The sequence below is a fragment of the Haematobia irritans genome, chromosome 4, assembly GCF_050003625.1.
Source record: "Haematobia irritans isolate KBUSLIRL chromosome 4, ASM5000362v1, whole genome shotgun sequence".
NCBI lineage: Eukaryota > Metazoa > Arthropoda > Insecta > Diptera > Muscidae > Haematobia > Haematobia irritans.
Window position 1 is genome coordinate 45,434,528 of NC_134400.1, and position 17,468 is coordinate 45,451,995.

At 32.5% G+C, this 17,468-nt stretch overlaps 1 protein-coding gene across 5 annotated transcripts in view; it reads left to right on the forward strand.

The window, feature by feature from the left end:
• The window catches only part of nuf (rab11 family-interacting protein nuf), a 237,837-nt gene that overhangs the window by 81,559 nt on the left and 138,810 nt on the right, over nt 1-17,468 (forward strand). The window contains exon 1 of one of the 5 annotated variants that reach the window (XM_075307995.1): nt 4,583-4,992. The exons of the other annotated variants lie outside the window; for them this stretch is intronic. The gene's annotated coding sequence lies outside the window, so the exon portion shown is untranslated. Of the gene's footprint in view, nt 1-4,582; nt 4,993-17,468 lie in introns of those variants that run through there. 5 annotated transcript variants of the gene reach the window in all.

A 17,468-nucleotide genomic window follows, 5' to 3' on the forward strand; every position in this document is an offset into this window, starting at 1 on the left:
TATGATATACAATTTTGAAGAAAAATCTAAAGAATTAATTCAGCTTTATTATATTTAATTTAATTCAGTTGAAACATATAATTTGTTTTTTAATTTTATTCATTAACTGTTACATATTATTTTATTTCATTTCATTTATTTAAATTAATATAATTTAATATTATTCATTTTAACTCATCACATTTTGTTTCATGTTATATTAATTAATATTTATTATTATTTTATTTTGTTGAAGGAAAGGCTAAAGAAATTCAGCATAATATAATTTAATGTCATTTCATTTCATGTTATTTTATTTTATTTTAGTTACTTTTTATCTACTTTTGAAATATTTCATTGTCATTCATTTTATGTCATCTCATTTAGTTTCTTGTTATTTATTTATTTATTTTTATGTTATTCAATATACTATTATTTCATTTCATCCTTACTTAACTTATTGTCATTTATTTTTACGTTGTTTTACTTATTTATTTTTTTTTAATGAAAATCCACATAAATTAATTAATTTAACTTAATTAAGTTTAATTTTATTGCATTGATTTAATTTGATTTTGCTTTAATTAAATTTGAATTTATTTGTTTTTTACTTTTTTGTATTTTAGGTTATATCATTTCAACTTTTATTTCATTTTATTTGCATTTATCTTATTTTATTTTTGATTCAATGTAATTTTATTCACTTCATATAATTTCATTTCATGTTATTTTATTTAATTTTTATGAAGGAGAAACAAAATAAATTAACTAACTCTGGATAATTTCATTTTATTTTATTGCAATTAATTGTTTTTTACTTCACTTTAGAAATTAATTAATTCAGTATAATGTCATTTTATTTTATTTTATTCTATATACTTCATTTCAACTTAATTTAACTTAATGTCATTCTTTTCACGTTATTTTATTTATTTTTTTTTTGTTGAAGATGACTATATTAATTCGACATAATTAAATTTCATCTTATGTATTTAATTTAATTGTAATTTATTTTTATTTTATTTTCTTATTTTATTTATTTATTAATTTGATTTAATGTCATTCATTTTATCTCATCTCATTTCCTGTTATTTATTTTTGTTGAAAGAAAAGCTAAATAAATTTATTAATACAGCTTTATTAAATTAAACTAATTATTACAATATTAATTCGAGGATCGAATTTCATAAATAATTTTATTTTTAGAAATAAAGTAAATAATTAATAGCTTAATTTTATGTCATTTCATATCATGTTATTTTATTTGATTTAATTTCATTCCATTTAAAATAATTGATTTATATTTTATTTTTTATGTTTATTTTCTTCTACATGACATTACTTTATTTAATTTCATTTCACTTAACCCTTTCACTACCGAAATAAACCTAATATTAAAAACTTTAATTTTCCTTCTGTTTTTACTTGTACTAACAGCATGTAGAACAAAAATTGTAATTTTGAGAACCTACCTCAATTACTTCAAGAGCTATATGAGCTTGTTCTGAAAATTTGATTCTTGAATTGTGACCAAATGGCCTTACGAAAATAAGCGCTATTTGTCCTATAACATCTTTCACAGTGTGAGAAAAAATACAAAAAGATACCGCAGAAGTATCAGCTAGAGTTTTTGTATAAATGTCCATTTATTAGAAACATACAATAGAAAAATTGTCTCAAATTTTCGTATTTTTCGTTTATTGTTAAAGAAGTTTATAAAAATGTATTGTAGTGCTCACCAATAAGATTTTCGACCTAGCTAAGTAAATTAATTCGATTTAATTAAATTTCAGTTTATTTCATTGTATTGAAATGAATCAAATTTCGTTTGATTTAATGTGATTATGTTATTATTTCATTTATGTTTTTACTATATTGTATTTTATTTATTTCAAGTAAAATGTAAATTAAAATAAAACTGTCTCGAATGCGTATCACAAATGCAAAATGCAGATTAAAATAAAAACTTTAGTTTTTTATCTAATTTTATTTTATTTTGTATTTACTTTTATCTTATATGCTATGGGTTTGCTTCATATAACTTAATTTAATCTGATGTGATGCAATTGATCTCGTTTCATTTCACTTATTAATTTTTAATTAAAGCCAAAAAATAATAATTTAGCTTAAATTAACTTCATTTTATGTTATATTATTTTTTATTCTATTTTACTTAATTTCAATTCATTTAATACAATTGAATTGAATTTTACTTGATATTGATTTGAGACTACAATATAATTTATTCTAACTTAATTTCATTATTTTTACGGAATTACCCATCTTATAACCTGTGTATAGTGTCTCCTCACAAACAAGTAAAAGTACCAAAAAACGTACCACTTTACTTATAAAATCATCGCTGCTCCAATGTTTACTATTGAATGGTTTGTTTTCTTCTCATATATTAATGACGAGAGAAACTATTGTAAACATTGACAATTTCTGACTCAATCTCACTCTCTGTCTCTCTCTCCATTCCTCTATTTACACATTATGCTCATTTACTATCATATGCTATACTCAGTGTTGCCAGTATTTTTCCAGCTCTTGTCCCCAAATCTGGAGGATTTTATCCCCAAAAATCCCCAATTTCAACTGGAATTCCCCAAAAAAATCCCCAATACATTTTTGACGAATTTTTAAAACAAAAAACAATGAAAATTTATTTTGTATTCATTGGCATTTAAATTCACAGACTAGATGCTTTTATAAGTAGCATTTACATTAAAAAAATAAACAAAACAAAACAGAAATAAAAAAAAAAACAATAAAATTTTGTACATTTGAATTCATTTCCTAGAAATTAGAATATATAATATTACATTACATTTTCACAAACGTTTTCTAAAAAGATCGAATTTATAAATCATTTACAATGTTGAAAACTTCCAACTCGTCGGACTCAAAGGACTCATTTGGATTATACAAATTTTTATAATTAAAAAGTTTTACCATTTCTAATGGAGGTTCAACATTTTTGCAGCAAATATAATTATTTGAAAATTGTGTGTTTATTCTTAAAAGAGCTTCTAGCAATTCGTACTGCATATTACTTCTAAGTCGCGTTTTGACAGAATTCATGACAGAGAAAACTATTTCGACACAAGCATTTCTTGTAGGAATTGCTAGCATATTCAATACCATTTCTGCAAGATCCCCGAACGGTTTTGACCCTGACGCATCTTCATATGAATAAACTTTTGCCCAAAATGTTGCTAAATCCAATGTTACTTGTTCTCCAAACAATTTTTTTCCATTTTATAAATGGCAATTTCCTCCATTGCGATTCATATACAGCCATAAAGGTTTTAGTATTTGAAACGGGTTGTAAAAAATTTCTCATGGAAGTAAAATTTGGTTGACACAATAAATTGCAGCATGTTTTTGGACAGAATTGTTTGTAGCTTTAAAAAAAATAATATTTGATGGCAACCGCTTAAGCATTTGTAGCAATAAACGTTTTAAATATTCAAAACATAGCTTTCTAATTTTCATATGCGATTCATCAGGCAAATTCTTTAAGTCTTTTTCAAAATCGTATCCGCGGTCCATTACATCTAGTGGCAAATATACCGAATCTTTATCTAACAATTCCATTAATTTATCAAAATCATATTCATCCTTTATGCACGATGTTACAGATGGCTTTAAAATTCTTGTACATAACGAGTACACACATAAAACTAATTTATCGTAGGCCGTCCCGGGGGTCCATTTTATCACTTTGAAAGGCTAGATTAACCGTATTAATTTCGAGCCATAAAAGTCATATAAAGTTTTGTTTCTGCTTTTGTCATTAATTCGTTTATCATTTTGGCAGTTAAATCACTTTCATCTGTCGATATAATTGAAAAATGATAATTTAGTTCCACCCACTGCTCTAAGATTCACATTATTGCAAAACCACACGACAACCATCTCGTTCCAGCAATTTGTATAATCTTTCTATACCTTATTACGTCGGTACCAGTGTTTATGAGATCGAACGCTCGCTTGTACTTAATAGTACGTAACGGACTGTTACTGAAATAGTTGTAAATTTCCTTGACCAAGTATTCCACCTCCGCTGGAAAAACCTTAGAAGCATCTGAACAGCACAGATGCAACGAATGGCAAATACACTTTACTAGAATCAATTGCGAATTTTGTTCTTTCATTAAACCATATAACTAGTCCTCTGCGAGCAGCGCATAAATAATTGGCTCTATCTGGGCCAAGGGCTATTATATTTTAACCTTAATTTTTCTCTTTAATTGATAGTGTTTTTAGCATATCGGTTAAATGCGTGTAACCTAACGTACGTAGTTTCCGCATTTTGCACGCAATAGCAATATTTTTGAAAAATCCCCACAAAAATCCCCAATTTTGTAAAAATTCCCCATCAAATCCCCAAATCCCCAACTCAAAAATTTCGTCCCCAATCATTAAAAAAAATCCCCAATTTGGGGAAAAATCCCCAATACTGGCAACACTGGCTATACTTATGCCAAATACCAATGCTCTTTATTTCATTGTGTAAAAATTTTTCACATATGTTAACCAACACACGCCGGCATACCATCTCAGCCATGTTTGGTTGTTTTTGGTAGTTTTTGGTTTAGTTGTCTTAAACACGTTTAAAGTGTCGGTGGAAGATTGAGTGCGCGCTTAAAGTGACTGACAGGGGTTTCAGTGGTTCGTTGAATAGCTGGTGTATACCATAATATTCGAGTGAAAACAAAAGAAAGAAAAAACCATAACAAAAAAAAAAAAAACAACACCAACAAAAGGCTTAAGTCAGCCAAAATTAATCAAAAGAATATGAAATAAAAATAAATAAAGAAAGAATCCCCTTTTGAGTTGAAACCAAAAAAAAAAAAAACATCACAAAAGATTGCTGTTAAACGTGTCTGCTGGTGCTTCTTCTTTTCCAGTCTTAGAGTTGCCATATCATCGTTTCGATTTACTTTCATTGATTAGGGCCCAAAGCCCGCAAACGAAATCGTTCAAAATTTCTCACAAAAGATTAAAGTATGTAAATTTTGTTTTTTTTGGTGATTTAATTATAACAATAAAATAAAACAAATTGTCAGAAAGTATTTTATAAACATATACACAAATTGCCAACGTAATAAGCCAACACCTAAATTAAAACGTTAATGATATGACAAAGTCTCCCAATTTGTTATGAGTCAATTACCGAATAAGATTGAGAAACCGCTTAAACAGAGCAAAAAAAAAAACAAAAACAACAACAAGAAAAATAATAGAAATGTGCAAATGAACTCTCCCCATAACAAAAACAAAATAAAGAAATTTAAATAAATAAAAATGTTTATCTGTTTGTTAATTCGAATCGTCTGGTCTCCTAATGCTGATGTATATTTTTGCTCCCAAATTTCCTAAGACATCTCTCTCCTTTCTTTCTACCTCCCCCAATTCCAATAACCACAATAAAGATAAAATGAGGTTTTATATTGCATGTGGAATGATATGACTTTTACTACACATTTACGTATTAATTATTTAATGAGTTTATCCATATTACCGATATGTGAATGAATGAATCTTCAGTATCTCTTGACTTATGTGGAGCTATCCATGTTGACCAGTTTGTTTGTTGATTTTTTGGTTGCATGTCTCGGAAACGGAAGTTATGCCAATTTTTCATGATATTTTATTATATTTTTGGTTTGCTATTATTGTGAAATGTTACACCACATGTTATTGTGTTTTTCTCACCACAAAAAGTGAGTTAGTTGTGGAGATTATGCCATTTGGTTGGCTAATTAGTAAGTAGTGCAGGTATATCCCCACAAAAGCGAACTTAAAAGTCGAGGGTATTTTTACCAATTTAAATTAAATTAAAATGGAATTAAATTAAAATAATGAAATGAAATGGAGTGAAATAAAATTAAAGGAACTGAAATGAAATGAAAGAAACTTATGAAATTTAATTCTTATAATTGCTTTGCGAATTAGATGGTTCTATGGTGTAAGAACAATTAGGTCGGCTTATACCAACTGTCTCGTCTCCACATGGGCTAATAATGTTTTTTTGCGCATACCATATTTTGTGACGTGTTTTTCATTAGATTCGGCAAAGTTTTTTTGTTATTAGATTATTAGTATTTTTTTTCATTCCATTCAGTATTATTAACGAAAATTGTTTGTGGGTTGTATTACGCTTCAATGACTTTGAAAGTGTAAAGTGGTTACTTTTTTGTATTCTGTTTGTGTTTTTTTTTTTGTTGAAATGGTTTAAAAAGTGTGTATGTATATTTGTTTTTAATTTGTTTTTATTACAATGTTGGCAATTTCATTTTTGAAATACTTGGAAAGAGTACGTACTTATCTGAAAACTTAAAATAAAGAGTAAAAAGGGAAAACACAACATTTTAATATGGTATAAAAAAAAGTAAGTGAAAAAATATAAACAAAAAATTTAATTATATTTCCCAATTTAGAATTTAAATAAAATCCAACTAAATTAAATCGAATTAATACTTTCCTATATATCAGTAATATCAATTGCAATCCAAAATTAGACTAGGTTAGGTTAGGTTAGGTGGCAGCCCGATGTATCAGGCTCACTTAGACTATTCAGTCCATTGTGATACCACATTGGTGTACTTCACTCTTATCACTGAGTGCTGCGCGATTCCATGTTAAGCTCAATGACAAGGGACCTCCTTTTTATAGCCGAGTCCGAACGGCGTTCCACATTGCAGTGAAACCACTTAGAGAAGCTTTGAAAACCCTCAGAAATGTCACCAGCATTACTGAGGTGGGATAATCCACCGCTGAAAAACTTGTTGGTGTTTTTGGTCGAAGCAGGAATCGAACCCACGACCTTGTGTATGCAAGGCGGGCATGCTAACCATTGCACCACGGTGGCTCCCTAAATTACAATAAATTTATTTAATATACATTAAATTTAGTCAAATTGAACAGAAAGCCTTGTTTAACGTTTAGTTCTTAATCCAAAATATGTATTTTGGATCTCGTAATTTATATAATCTGAAATACTCTATCACCTTTTTATACCCTCCATCATAGGATGGGGGTATATTAACTTTGTCATCCCGTTTGTAACACATCGAAATATTGCTTAAGACCGTGGTCGGGGTCGTGGTGAAATTCTGAGTCGATCTGAGCATGTCCGTCCGTCCGTCTGTTGAAATCACGCAAACTTCCGAACGAAACAAGCTATCGACTTGAAACTTAGTTGAAACTTAACAAGTAGTTGTTATTGATGTAGGTCGGATGGTATTGCAAATGGGCCATATCGGTCCACTTTTGCGTATAGCCCCCATACAAACGGACCCTCAAATTTGGCTTGCGGGGACTCTAAGAGAAGCAAATTTCATCCTATCCAGCTGAAATTTGGTACATGGTGTCAGCATATGATCTCTAACAACCATGCAAAAATTGGTCCACATCGGTCCATAATTATATATAGCCCCATATAAACCGATCCCCCGATTTGGCTTGCGGAACCTCTAAGAGAAGCAAATTTCATCCGATCCGGCTGAAATTAGGTACATGGTGTTAGTATATGGTCTCTAAGGACCATTTAAAAAATGGCCCACATTGGTCCATAATTATATATAGCCCCCATATAAACCGATCCCCAGATTTAAACTCTTTGAGCCCCTTGGAAGAGCAAAATTCATCCGATTCGGTTGAAATTTGGTACGTGATGTTAGTATATGGTATCTAACAACCATGCAGGAATTGCTTCATATCAGTCCATAATTATATATAGCCCCCATATAAACCGATCCCCAGATTTGACCTCCGGTGCCTTTTGGAGAAGCAAAATTCATCCGATTTGGTATTGATTCCGAACCAAAGATGCGGCTTCTTTAAAATAAAGAAATTTTTTAGCGACCTATCTGCATTTCTTTAAATCAAAAATGTGTTTCTTTACTTTAAGGAAAATTAGCCTTAGTTCATAGACATGCGACTTTAACGGAGGGACCCAAATTTGCAAAATTTGTATCCTAATTTTAATGAAAAAAATTTTTGAAGCAAAGATTATAAACTTTATTTTAATTAAAATTTCATTGTTTTAAAGAAATTTGTCCTTAATATTTGGTAAATTTCGCATCCTAAAATTTATGTTGCGTAATCTTTAATATCACGTAAATATTTTTTTCAGTGTATGGACTAACTCACAATTTAGAAAACGATGTTAAGAAGTTTTAAGATACCACAACCCAAGTAATTCGATTGTGGATGACATTCTTTCGTAGAGGTTTCTACGCAATCCATGGTGGAGGGTACATAAGATTCGGCCTGGCCTAACTTACGGCCGTATATACTTGTTTATTTTATTTTGTGAAAATTTCTTAACTAAAGCTTCTTTAATAATTTCATAAAATTGACGCTCCACATGAGTGCGGGCATGGTTTGATTTTGGCGTTTGCTCCTATTGCTGTTGCGCTTTTACTTTATTTTCCACAACACAGTTATTAATTGTATATATAGCTTTTTCAATTTTTTTTATATACATATATTTGATAGAATGTGTTTTTTTTTGTTTCCATCCATATATTTTTCCATAAAATGGAGAGATTTAATAAACTATAAGCTTATATAAAATGGTAGATGGTAAACACATATGTTTATGTTTGGCGATAATTAATCATGTTTTTTTTTTTCAAAACGATAGAAGTTTTTTAGCAGCGGGCGCATTTGTATCCGTTTAAATTTATTATTATTCGAACAAGTATATTCGGGAGAAAGTTCGCCCAGACCGAACCTTATAATTACCCTACGTGAAATTGGAGCAAATTGCCAATGTGATAGGTCCACAGCACTGGTACCAGTTGGGTTAAAATGGCAGCTGGATTAAGTTTCAGGCTCACTTGGACTATTCAGTCCATTGTGATACCACACTAACTAAAAGTACCTATTACATATGGGCACTTCTAGTTTTAACCACTGAACCTTCTCGATTATTTTCTTCTGTTGAACCAACCAGATTGTTCCAAAAACATAAGCAGATTTTTCCAAAAACATAAGTTAATGATTTCCAAGTCCGCCAGTAATCTAAAGCTATATGCCCCTGCAATTCGCTTACGCCTTACACAAAATTCAGGACACTTACACAAGAGGTGTTTAATCGATTCCTTTTCCTCCGCATCATGACAGCTCATACAGTAGTCATTATACTTCGCACCAATAGTTTTCGCAAATTTCGCACAGGCAGCGACCCGTTATAGCATATATCAGGAGTGATATCTGACGTCTTGAGCATATCTAGTGTGCGGTTCAAGTTTAAATGGGGCCGCATTTGCTTGGTGTCGTTACGACCCTTGCAAATCTCCCATCGAACATTTTCCATCATGACAGCCTTCTCACGCAGTAAGAGCTTGCAGGTAGCCAGAGACATACCAACAGATTCTAGTTCGCCTGGAATAGGCAAGGTAGTTCCTAGCCTTGCTATCTCATCTGCTTCGCAGTTCCCCGGTATGTTCCTATGGCCACGCACCCATATTAGGTGAATATTGTGCTGCTCAGCCATCTCATTGATAGATTTGCGGCAGTCGATGGCCGTTTTCGAGTTAAGGAACACAGAGTCCACAGAGTTCATTGCAGGTTGACTGTCTGAGTATATATTAATGCCAACATTTTTTGGAACATTACTTCTCAGCCAATTCTCCACCTCTCTTATTGCTAATATTTCAGCCTGAAAAACACTACAGTGATTAGGTAATATTTTTGCCATCCAGATCTTTGGAATATACTCCGAAACCCCCTTGTCCATTCTATTTGGAGCCATCAGTGTAGAAATCTATATATCTTGTTTCCCGGGGTCTGTGTACACCACGCCTCACTTTTGGGAATTCGAGTTTCAAACTTTTTGTCGAAAAGTGGCTTCGCCAGAGTGTAGGCACATCTGGCATTATTTTGAGGACCGAACTGTGATCGTACATTTTTTCCGACCACAGCGATAGCTCGCGCAACCGCACAGTCGTTGTTGCAGCTGACTGTTTTTCCAACATGCCGGCCACCAGACTACAACACCATATAGCTTTATAAAGGGTGATTCTTTTGAGGTTAGGATTTTCATGCATTAGTATTTGACAGATCACGTGGGATTTCAGACATGGTGTCAAAGAGAAAGATGCTCAGTATGCTTTGACATTTCATCATGAATAGACTTACTAACGAGCAACGCTTGCAAATCATTGAATTTTATTACCAAAATCAGTGGCAGAAAATCCGCTTTTTTATCGACAAATTTTGTTCAGCGATGAGGCTCATTTCTGGTTGAATGGCTACGTAAATAAGCAAAATTGCCGCATTTGGAGTGAAGAGCAACCAGAAGCCGTTCAAGAACTGCCCATGCATCCCGAAAAATGCACTGTTTGGTGTGGTTTGTACGCTGGTGGAATCATTGGACCGTATTTTTTCAAAGATGCTGTTGGACGCAACGTTACGGTGAATGGCGATCGCTATCGTTCGATGCTAACAAACTTTTTGTTGCCAAAAATGGAAGAACTGAACTTGGTTGACATGTGGTTTCAACAAGATGGCGCTACATGCCACACAGCTCGCGATTCTATGGCCATTTTGAGGGAAAACTTCGGAGAACAATTCATCTCAAGAAATGGACCGGTAAGTTGGCCACCAAGATCATGCGATTTGACGCCTTTAGACTATTTTTTGTGGGGCTACGTCAAGTCTAAAGTCTACAGAAATAAGCCAGCAACTATTCCAGCTTTGGAAGACAACATTTCCGAAGAAATTCGGGCTATTCCGGCCGAAATGCTCGAAAAAGTTGCCCAAAATTGGACTTTCCGAATGGACCACCTAAGACGCAGCCGCGGTCAACATTTAAATGAAATTATCTTCAAAAAGTAAATGTCATGGACCAATCTAACGTTTCAAATAAAGAACCGATGAGATTTTGCAAATTTTATGCGTTTTTTTTTTAAAAAAGTTATCAAGCTCTTAACAAATCACCCTTTAGGTCTAACCACTGCCGTGCACAATTTTCGTAGCCAATGCACAATTTTCGGTTTTAGTCCCCACTTTTTTCGTAAAATAGTAAAATAGTGACATGGTGATCTCGAAACATGATTGGGGTCATGTTCACGGTTGTCACAGCCGGTAAAATTCTACAAAAATGGTAGATATTTTACTGTTTGGTAGATTAGTAGAATTCTTCATGTTTTGGTAGATTTTGCAAAATATTCCTCTCTAACTAAGAGGTACAAAATTTTCCATAAAAATAAAATGTTGACAAAATTTTCTATAAAAATAAAATTTTGACAAAATTTTCTATAAAAATAAAATTTTGAAAAAATTTTCTATAAAAATAAAATTTTGACAAAATTTTCTATAAAAATAAAATTTTGAAAAAATTTTCTATAAAAATAAAATTTTGAAAAAATTTTCTATAAAAATAAAATTTTGACAAAATTTTCTATAAAAATAAAATTTTGACAAAATTTTTTGTAAAAATAAAATTTTGACAAAATTTTCTATAAAAATAAAATTTTGACAAAATTTTCTATAGAAATACAATTTTGGAAAGGAAAAATTTTTTGTTTGGTAGTTTTTTGGTAAAATTTGCTCCAAATTTTGGTAGTTTACTTTGGTCATATTCTTTCTCTGCTGGCAATCAAATTGGCAAAAAAAATATTATATTTAATTTCATTCCAATTTAATTCATTGTTTCGCCAATTACAATTAGATAGGTGTTAACATATATATGTTGTTGACAAAAAGCACATTTTACAAAATTTTCAAAACATAACGCTAATGTTTTAAAGTTCGCAGAATTATATTTACGTGGTTCAAAAGTTAACAACTACAAAATATTATCCCTGTGAATATTGAAGGAATGCCTAGTAGAGGGAGAAAACAACTTCTGTGGATCAACAGGGGACCGGTATACGCGATGTCACAAATCTGCTAAGCGAAGCCAGAAATAGAGAGACTTCTGCCGATATTTTAAACAATATATGATTATATATGTACTAAATAATAATAAAGGGTGATTTGTTAAGAGCTTGATAACTTTTTTTTTTTAAAAAACGCATAAAATTTGCAAAATCTCATCGGTTCTTTATTTGAAACGTTAGATTGGTCCATGACATTTACTTTTTGAAGATAATTTCATTTAAATGTTGACCGCGGCTGCGTCTTAGGTGGTCCATTCGGAAAGTCCAATTTTGGGCAACTTTTTCGAGCATTTCGGCCGGAATAGCCCGAATTTCTTCGGAAATGTTGTCTTCCAAAGCTGGAATAGTTGCTGGCTTATTTCTGCAGACTTTAGACTTGACGTAGCCCCACAAAAAATAGTCTAAAGGCGTCAAATCGCATGATCTTGGTGGCCAACTTACCGGTCCATTTCTTGAGATGAATTGTTCTCCGAAGTTTTCCCTCAAAATGGCCATAGAATCGCGAGCTGTGTGGCATGTAGCGCCATCTTGTTGAAACCACATGTCAACCAAGTTCAGTTCTTCCATTTTTGGCAACAAAAAGTTTGTTAGCATCGAACGATAGCGATCGCCATTCACCGTAACGTTGCGTCCAACAGCATCTTTGAAAAAATACGGTCCAATGATTCCACCAGCGTACAAACCACACCAAACAGTGCATTTTTCGGGATGCATGGGCAGTTCTTGAACGGCTTCTGGTTGCTCTTCACTCCAAATGCGGCAATTTTGCTTATTTACGTAGCCATTCAACCAGAAATGAGCCTCATCGCTGAACAAAATTTGTCGATAAAAAAGCGGATTTTCTGCCAACTTTTCTAGGGCCCATTCACTGAAAATTCGACGTTGTGGCTCGTTAGTAAGTCTATTCATGATGAAATGTCAAAGCATACTGAGCATCTTTCTCTTTGACACCATGTCTGAAATCCCACGTGATCTGTCAAATACTAATGCATGAAAATCCTAACCTCAAAAGAATCACCCTTTATTATTGTATTTGCATTTTGGTCGCCAATATTCGAAAATCGAATAGGGCAAATAAAGAAGAAGAAAGTTAACAACAAACATTAATGTCTAAATCGAAGAGAAAGCTCAATAAAATTAGGACGAAGGAGTTTCTTCGGTCAATGATATATCGAGGTCATGGCTATGCAAAAATTCATGGTTCTGAAAACAACGTCGTTATAGTCTTTTGACTGATATTTATTGTCATTATTAACGGCATATTTTCGTCTTTATTATAAATGCTTGTTTTGTTTAAAAAATGAAAATTTTCATTGAATACCAATTTGAATTGAATTGAATATTCTGAATCATGTCCTAAATCATTCTAATTAAATTTGAATTTAAAATAAAAATTTAATTTATTTTATTAAAATATAATTTATATTCAAATTCATTTATCATATATAATGCGCATTCATTTTCCGTTTTGCGAATTCGTAAACCAGAACATGGGAGATTATGTAGCCATAGTATAAGGTTACCCCCGAATTTCTGAAGATCATTTTGAAATCTAATTATTATGGGTTATTAATTATTATTGATTGATATGACATAGTGTTGAAATTTTAAAGGGTCATTTGTCAAAACATAATTGAAATTTAATAAATTATTTCATCTGTTAATGCTTTCATAGTTTGTTTTTGTTTTCTTCTTTTTTCTTTATTTCCTTTTCTTTTTGTTAACCAATTTTGTGATACTAAAGGGTGATTCTTTTGAGGTTAGGATTTTCATGCATTAGTATTTGACAGATCACGTGGGATTTCAGACATGGTGTCAAAGAGAAAGATGCTCAGTATGCTTTGACATTTCATCATGAATAGACTTACTAACGAGCAACGCTTGCAAATCATTGAATTTTATTACCAAAATCAGTGGCAGAAAATCCGCTTTTTTATCGACAAATTTTGTTCAGCGATGAGGCTCATTTCTGGTTGAATGGCTACGTAAATAAGCAAAATTGCCGCATTTGGAGTGAAGAGCAACCAGAAGCCGTTCAAGAACTGCCCATGCATCCCGAAAAATGCACTGTTTGGTGTGGTTTGTACGCTGGTGGAATCATTGGACCGTATTTTTTCAAAGATGCTGTTGGACGCAACGTTACGGTGAATGGCGATCGCTATCGTTCGATGCTAACAAACTTTTTGTTGCCAAAAATGGAAGAACTGAACTTGGTTGACATGTGGTTTCAACAAGATGGCGCTACATGCCACACAGCTCGCGATTCTATGGCCATTTTGAGGGAAAACTTCGGAGAACAATTCATCTCAAGAAATGGACCGGTAAGTTGGCCACCAAGATCATGCGATTTGACGCCTTTAGACTATTTTTTGTGGGGCTACGTCAAGTCTAAAGTCTACAGTAATAAGCCAGCAACTATTCCAGCTTTGGAAGACAACATTTCCGAAGAAATTCGGGCTATTCCGGCCGAAATGCTCGAAAAAGTTGCCCAAAATTGGACTTTCCGAATGGACCACCTAAGACGCAGCCGCGGTCAACATTTAAATGAAATTATCTTCAAAAAGTAAATGTCATGGACCAATCTAACGTTTCAAATAAAGAACCGATGAGATTTTGCAAATTTTATGCGTTTTTTTTTTTTTAAAGTTATCAAGCTCTTAACAAATCACCCTTTATAATGCAGTCAGGTCATAAAGATTAAATGTGGCCATTGCCGTATCAAGACATTTTTAACCAGGGGGGCTAGAGACCCCCTATCTATACTACAGTAACAATATATAATGGAAAATCATATATAGGTTTTCACATTCTATGGGGGGGCTAATTTTTTTCTGGAGGGGGCTAAGCCCTCCCCACAGAGGCCTTACTACGCTTATGAATGTGGCATATATAACATAGTTCTTTGGGATACTATGTTCGTGTACATTTCAATGTTGATAAGATTTCATACGATATCATATTAATCTTGATCAAATTCCTATGTTCATGTGGGACCTTTGGAGATTCCAAAGAAATTGTTTCATATTCATTTGCTTATTTGTTTTATATCTATTTGATAGTTTTTTCCTTTGCTTTCACACTCAGATGAGAGTACGAATGCTTGATCAAAGTAGAGATGATAATTCAAAGACTTGCTTAGTACATTGTTCACGGATTACTATGGCCAAATGCAATTATTTGTGGCTTCACAAAGGGTGATCCCAATTATAATGCACGATTGTAATAAAACAACACTGATAGAAAAAGTTTCGTTATATTAACGAAATGTGTCATTAAAAGTGAACCAATGAAACAAATTCGTTAATACAATGAAATTTTTCGTTATTATAACGAATTTTCTGTTAATCAACGTAACGTTTCGTACTATTAACGATTTATTTCATTGTATTAATGAAAATGTTTCGTTATATCAATGAACAATTTTCGTTGGCTCAATTTTAATGAAATTTTCTTTGTGTGAAGTAATACCACAATATGTTTATACATAATTCCCATAATATATATACCCAAAAAAATTGAGAGATCCAATTGGACACAATTAGATATGAGTAGATCCGAAAAATGGTGAGATCTAATCATATCTAATTACTATGGAAATAGATCTGATAAGATCTCAATATTGTCCTAAATCTAATGTCTTAGATATAATTATATCTACCCCTATTTATAAGTGGATCTGATATTAGATGTGGTCATAAAGGGTGATACGGTCAAAATTTGGTCAATATAAACTTGACGTATTTCTTTCAATTTTGCATTTAAAAAACCTGAACACCCCTCATTTTGAAGGTGTGTGTGTGTAGAATGTTGCTCCTATTTTGATTTTGGAATTCACTCTTCAGTTGTCAAAATGCCGTCCAAGCAACAAGAGCAGCGTATCAAAATTTTGCCCGCGCATCGCGAAAATCCGAGCTACTCGCACGCAAAGCTGGCAAAATCGCTAAAAGTTCCTAAATCAGCCGTTACAAATGTAATTAAAGTGTTTGGGGAACGTTTATCGACAGCCATGAAGTCTGGATCGGGGGGAAATCGAAAACCGGAAGCCGCTGAGACGACAAAGAGAGTTGCCGGTAGTTTCAAGCGAAACCCTAACCTCTCTCTCCGAGATGCCGCAAATAAGCTGGGTGTATCGTCTACAACCGTGCATCGAGCCAAAAAACGAGCCAGACTATCGACTTACAAGAAGGTAGTGACTCCAAATCGCGATGATAAACAAAATACGACGGCCAAAGCGCGATCCCGAAGGCTTTACACGACGATGCTGACGAAGTTTGACTGCGTGGTAATAGACGACGAAACCTACGTCAAAGCCGACTACAAGCATCTTCCGGGACAGGAGTTTTATACGGCAAAAGGAAGGGGAAAGTTAGCAGATATTTTGAAGCACATAAAACTGTCAAAGTTCGCAAAGAAATATCTGGTTTGGCAAGCCATCTGTACCTGTGGCTTGAAAAGCAGCATTTTCATAGCTTCCGGGACTGTCAACCAAGAAATTTACGTGAAAGAGTGTTTGAATAAACGTCTGCTGCCTTTCCTGAAGAAACACGGTTGTTCCGTACTGTTCCGTACTGTTTTGGCCGGATTTGGCATCTTGCCATTACGGTAAAAAGGCCATGGATCGGTATGCCGCCAACAACGTGCAGGTGGTTCCCAAGGACAAGAACCCTCCCAACACGCCAGAGCTCCGTCCAATTGAGAAATACTGGGCTATTGTCAAGCGGAACCTAAAGAAGATCAAAAAACAGCTAAGGACGAGCACCAGTTCAAGGCAAACTGGCTTTCTGCGGCGCAGAAGGTGGAAAAATGGATTACTTTTGCCCTTCATTGGTACAAAAAGCTTCGAAATATTAACGAAATGTGTCCATAAAACAACGATATAATTTCATAAATACAATGAAACTTTTCGTTAATGTAATGTTTTTATTAAACAACGAAATAATTTATACTATTAATGGAAATGTTGATTGTCTCAAATAACATTTTTTAACCATATGCAAAAATTTCACTGGCTCAATTTTAATAATTTTTTTTCTGTTTATGACAAGCCCATGTAAAATTCATCACAACAAAGAAAATAGTTTTTACAATTAAAATTTTAATTGAGTTTGAAAAAATATTAAATTAAAAATTCAATTGATTAAAAAAATTTTAATTGAAACAAAAATCAATCACAAAAATTAATAGTATCAATTAATTTTTTAATTGATTCTACACACAAAGAAAATTTCATTAAAATTAAGCTAACGAAAATTTTTCATTGATACAACGAAACATTTTCATTAAGACAATGAAAATGTTCGTTAATAGTACGAAAGGTTTCGTTGACTAACAGAAAATTCGTTATAATAACGAAAAATTTTGTTATATCAATGAATTTGTTTCATTGGCTCAATTTTAATGACACATTTCATTAATATAACGAAACTTTTTCTACTAGTGTATCATTTCTGTGATTGAAGACATTTCAATTAAAAAATTAATTGAATCAACTAATTTTGTGATTGAATTAGACAAAAAAAATGTTGAGCGAAGTTGGGGATCCAAACCACTTTTTGGAACATTAACATATTGCTCAACTAGGGACAT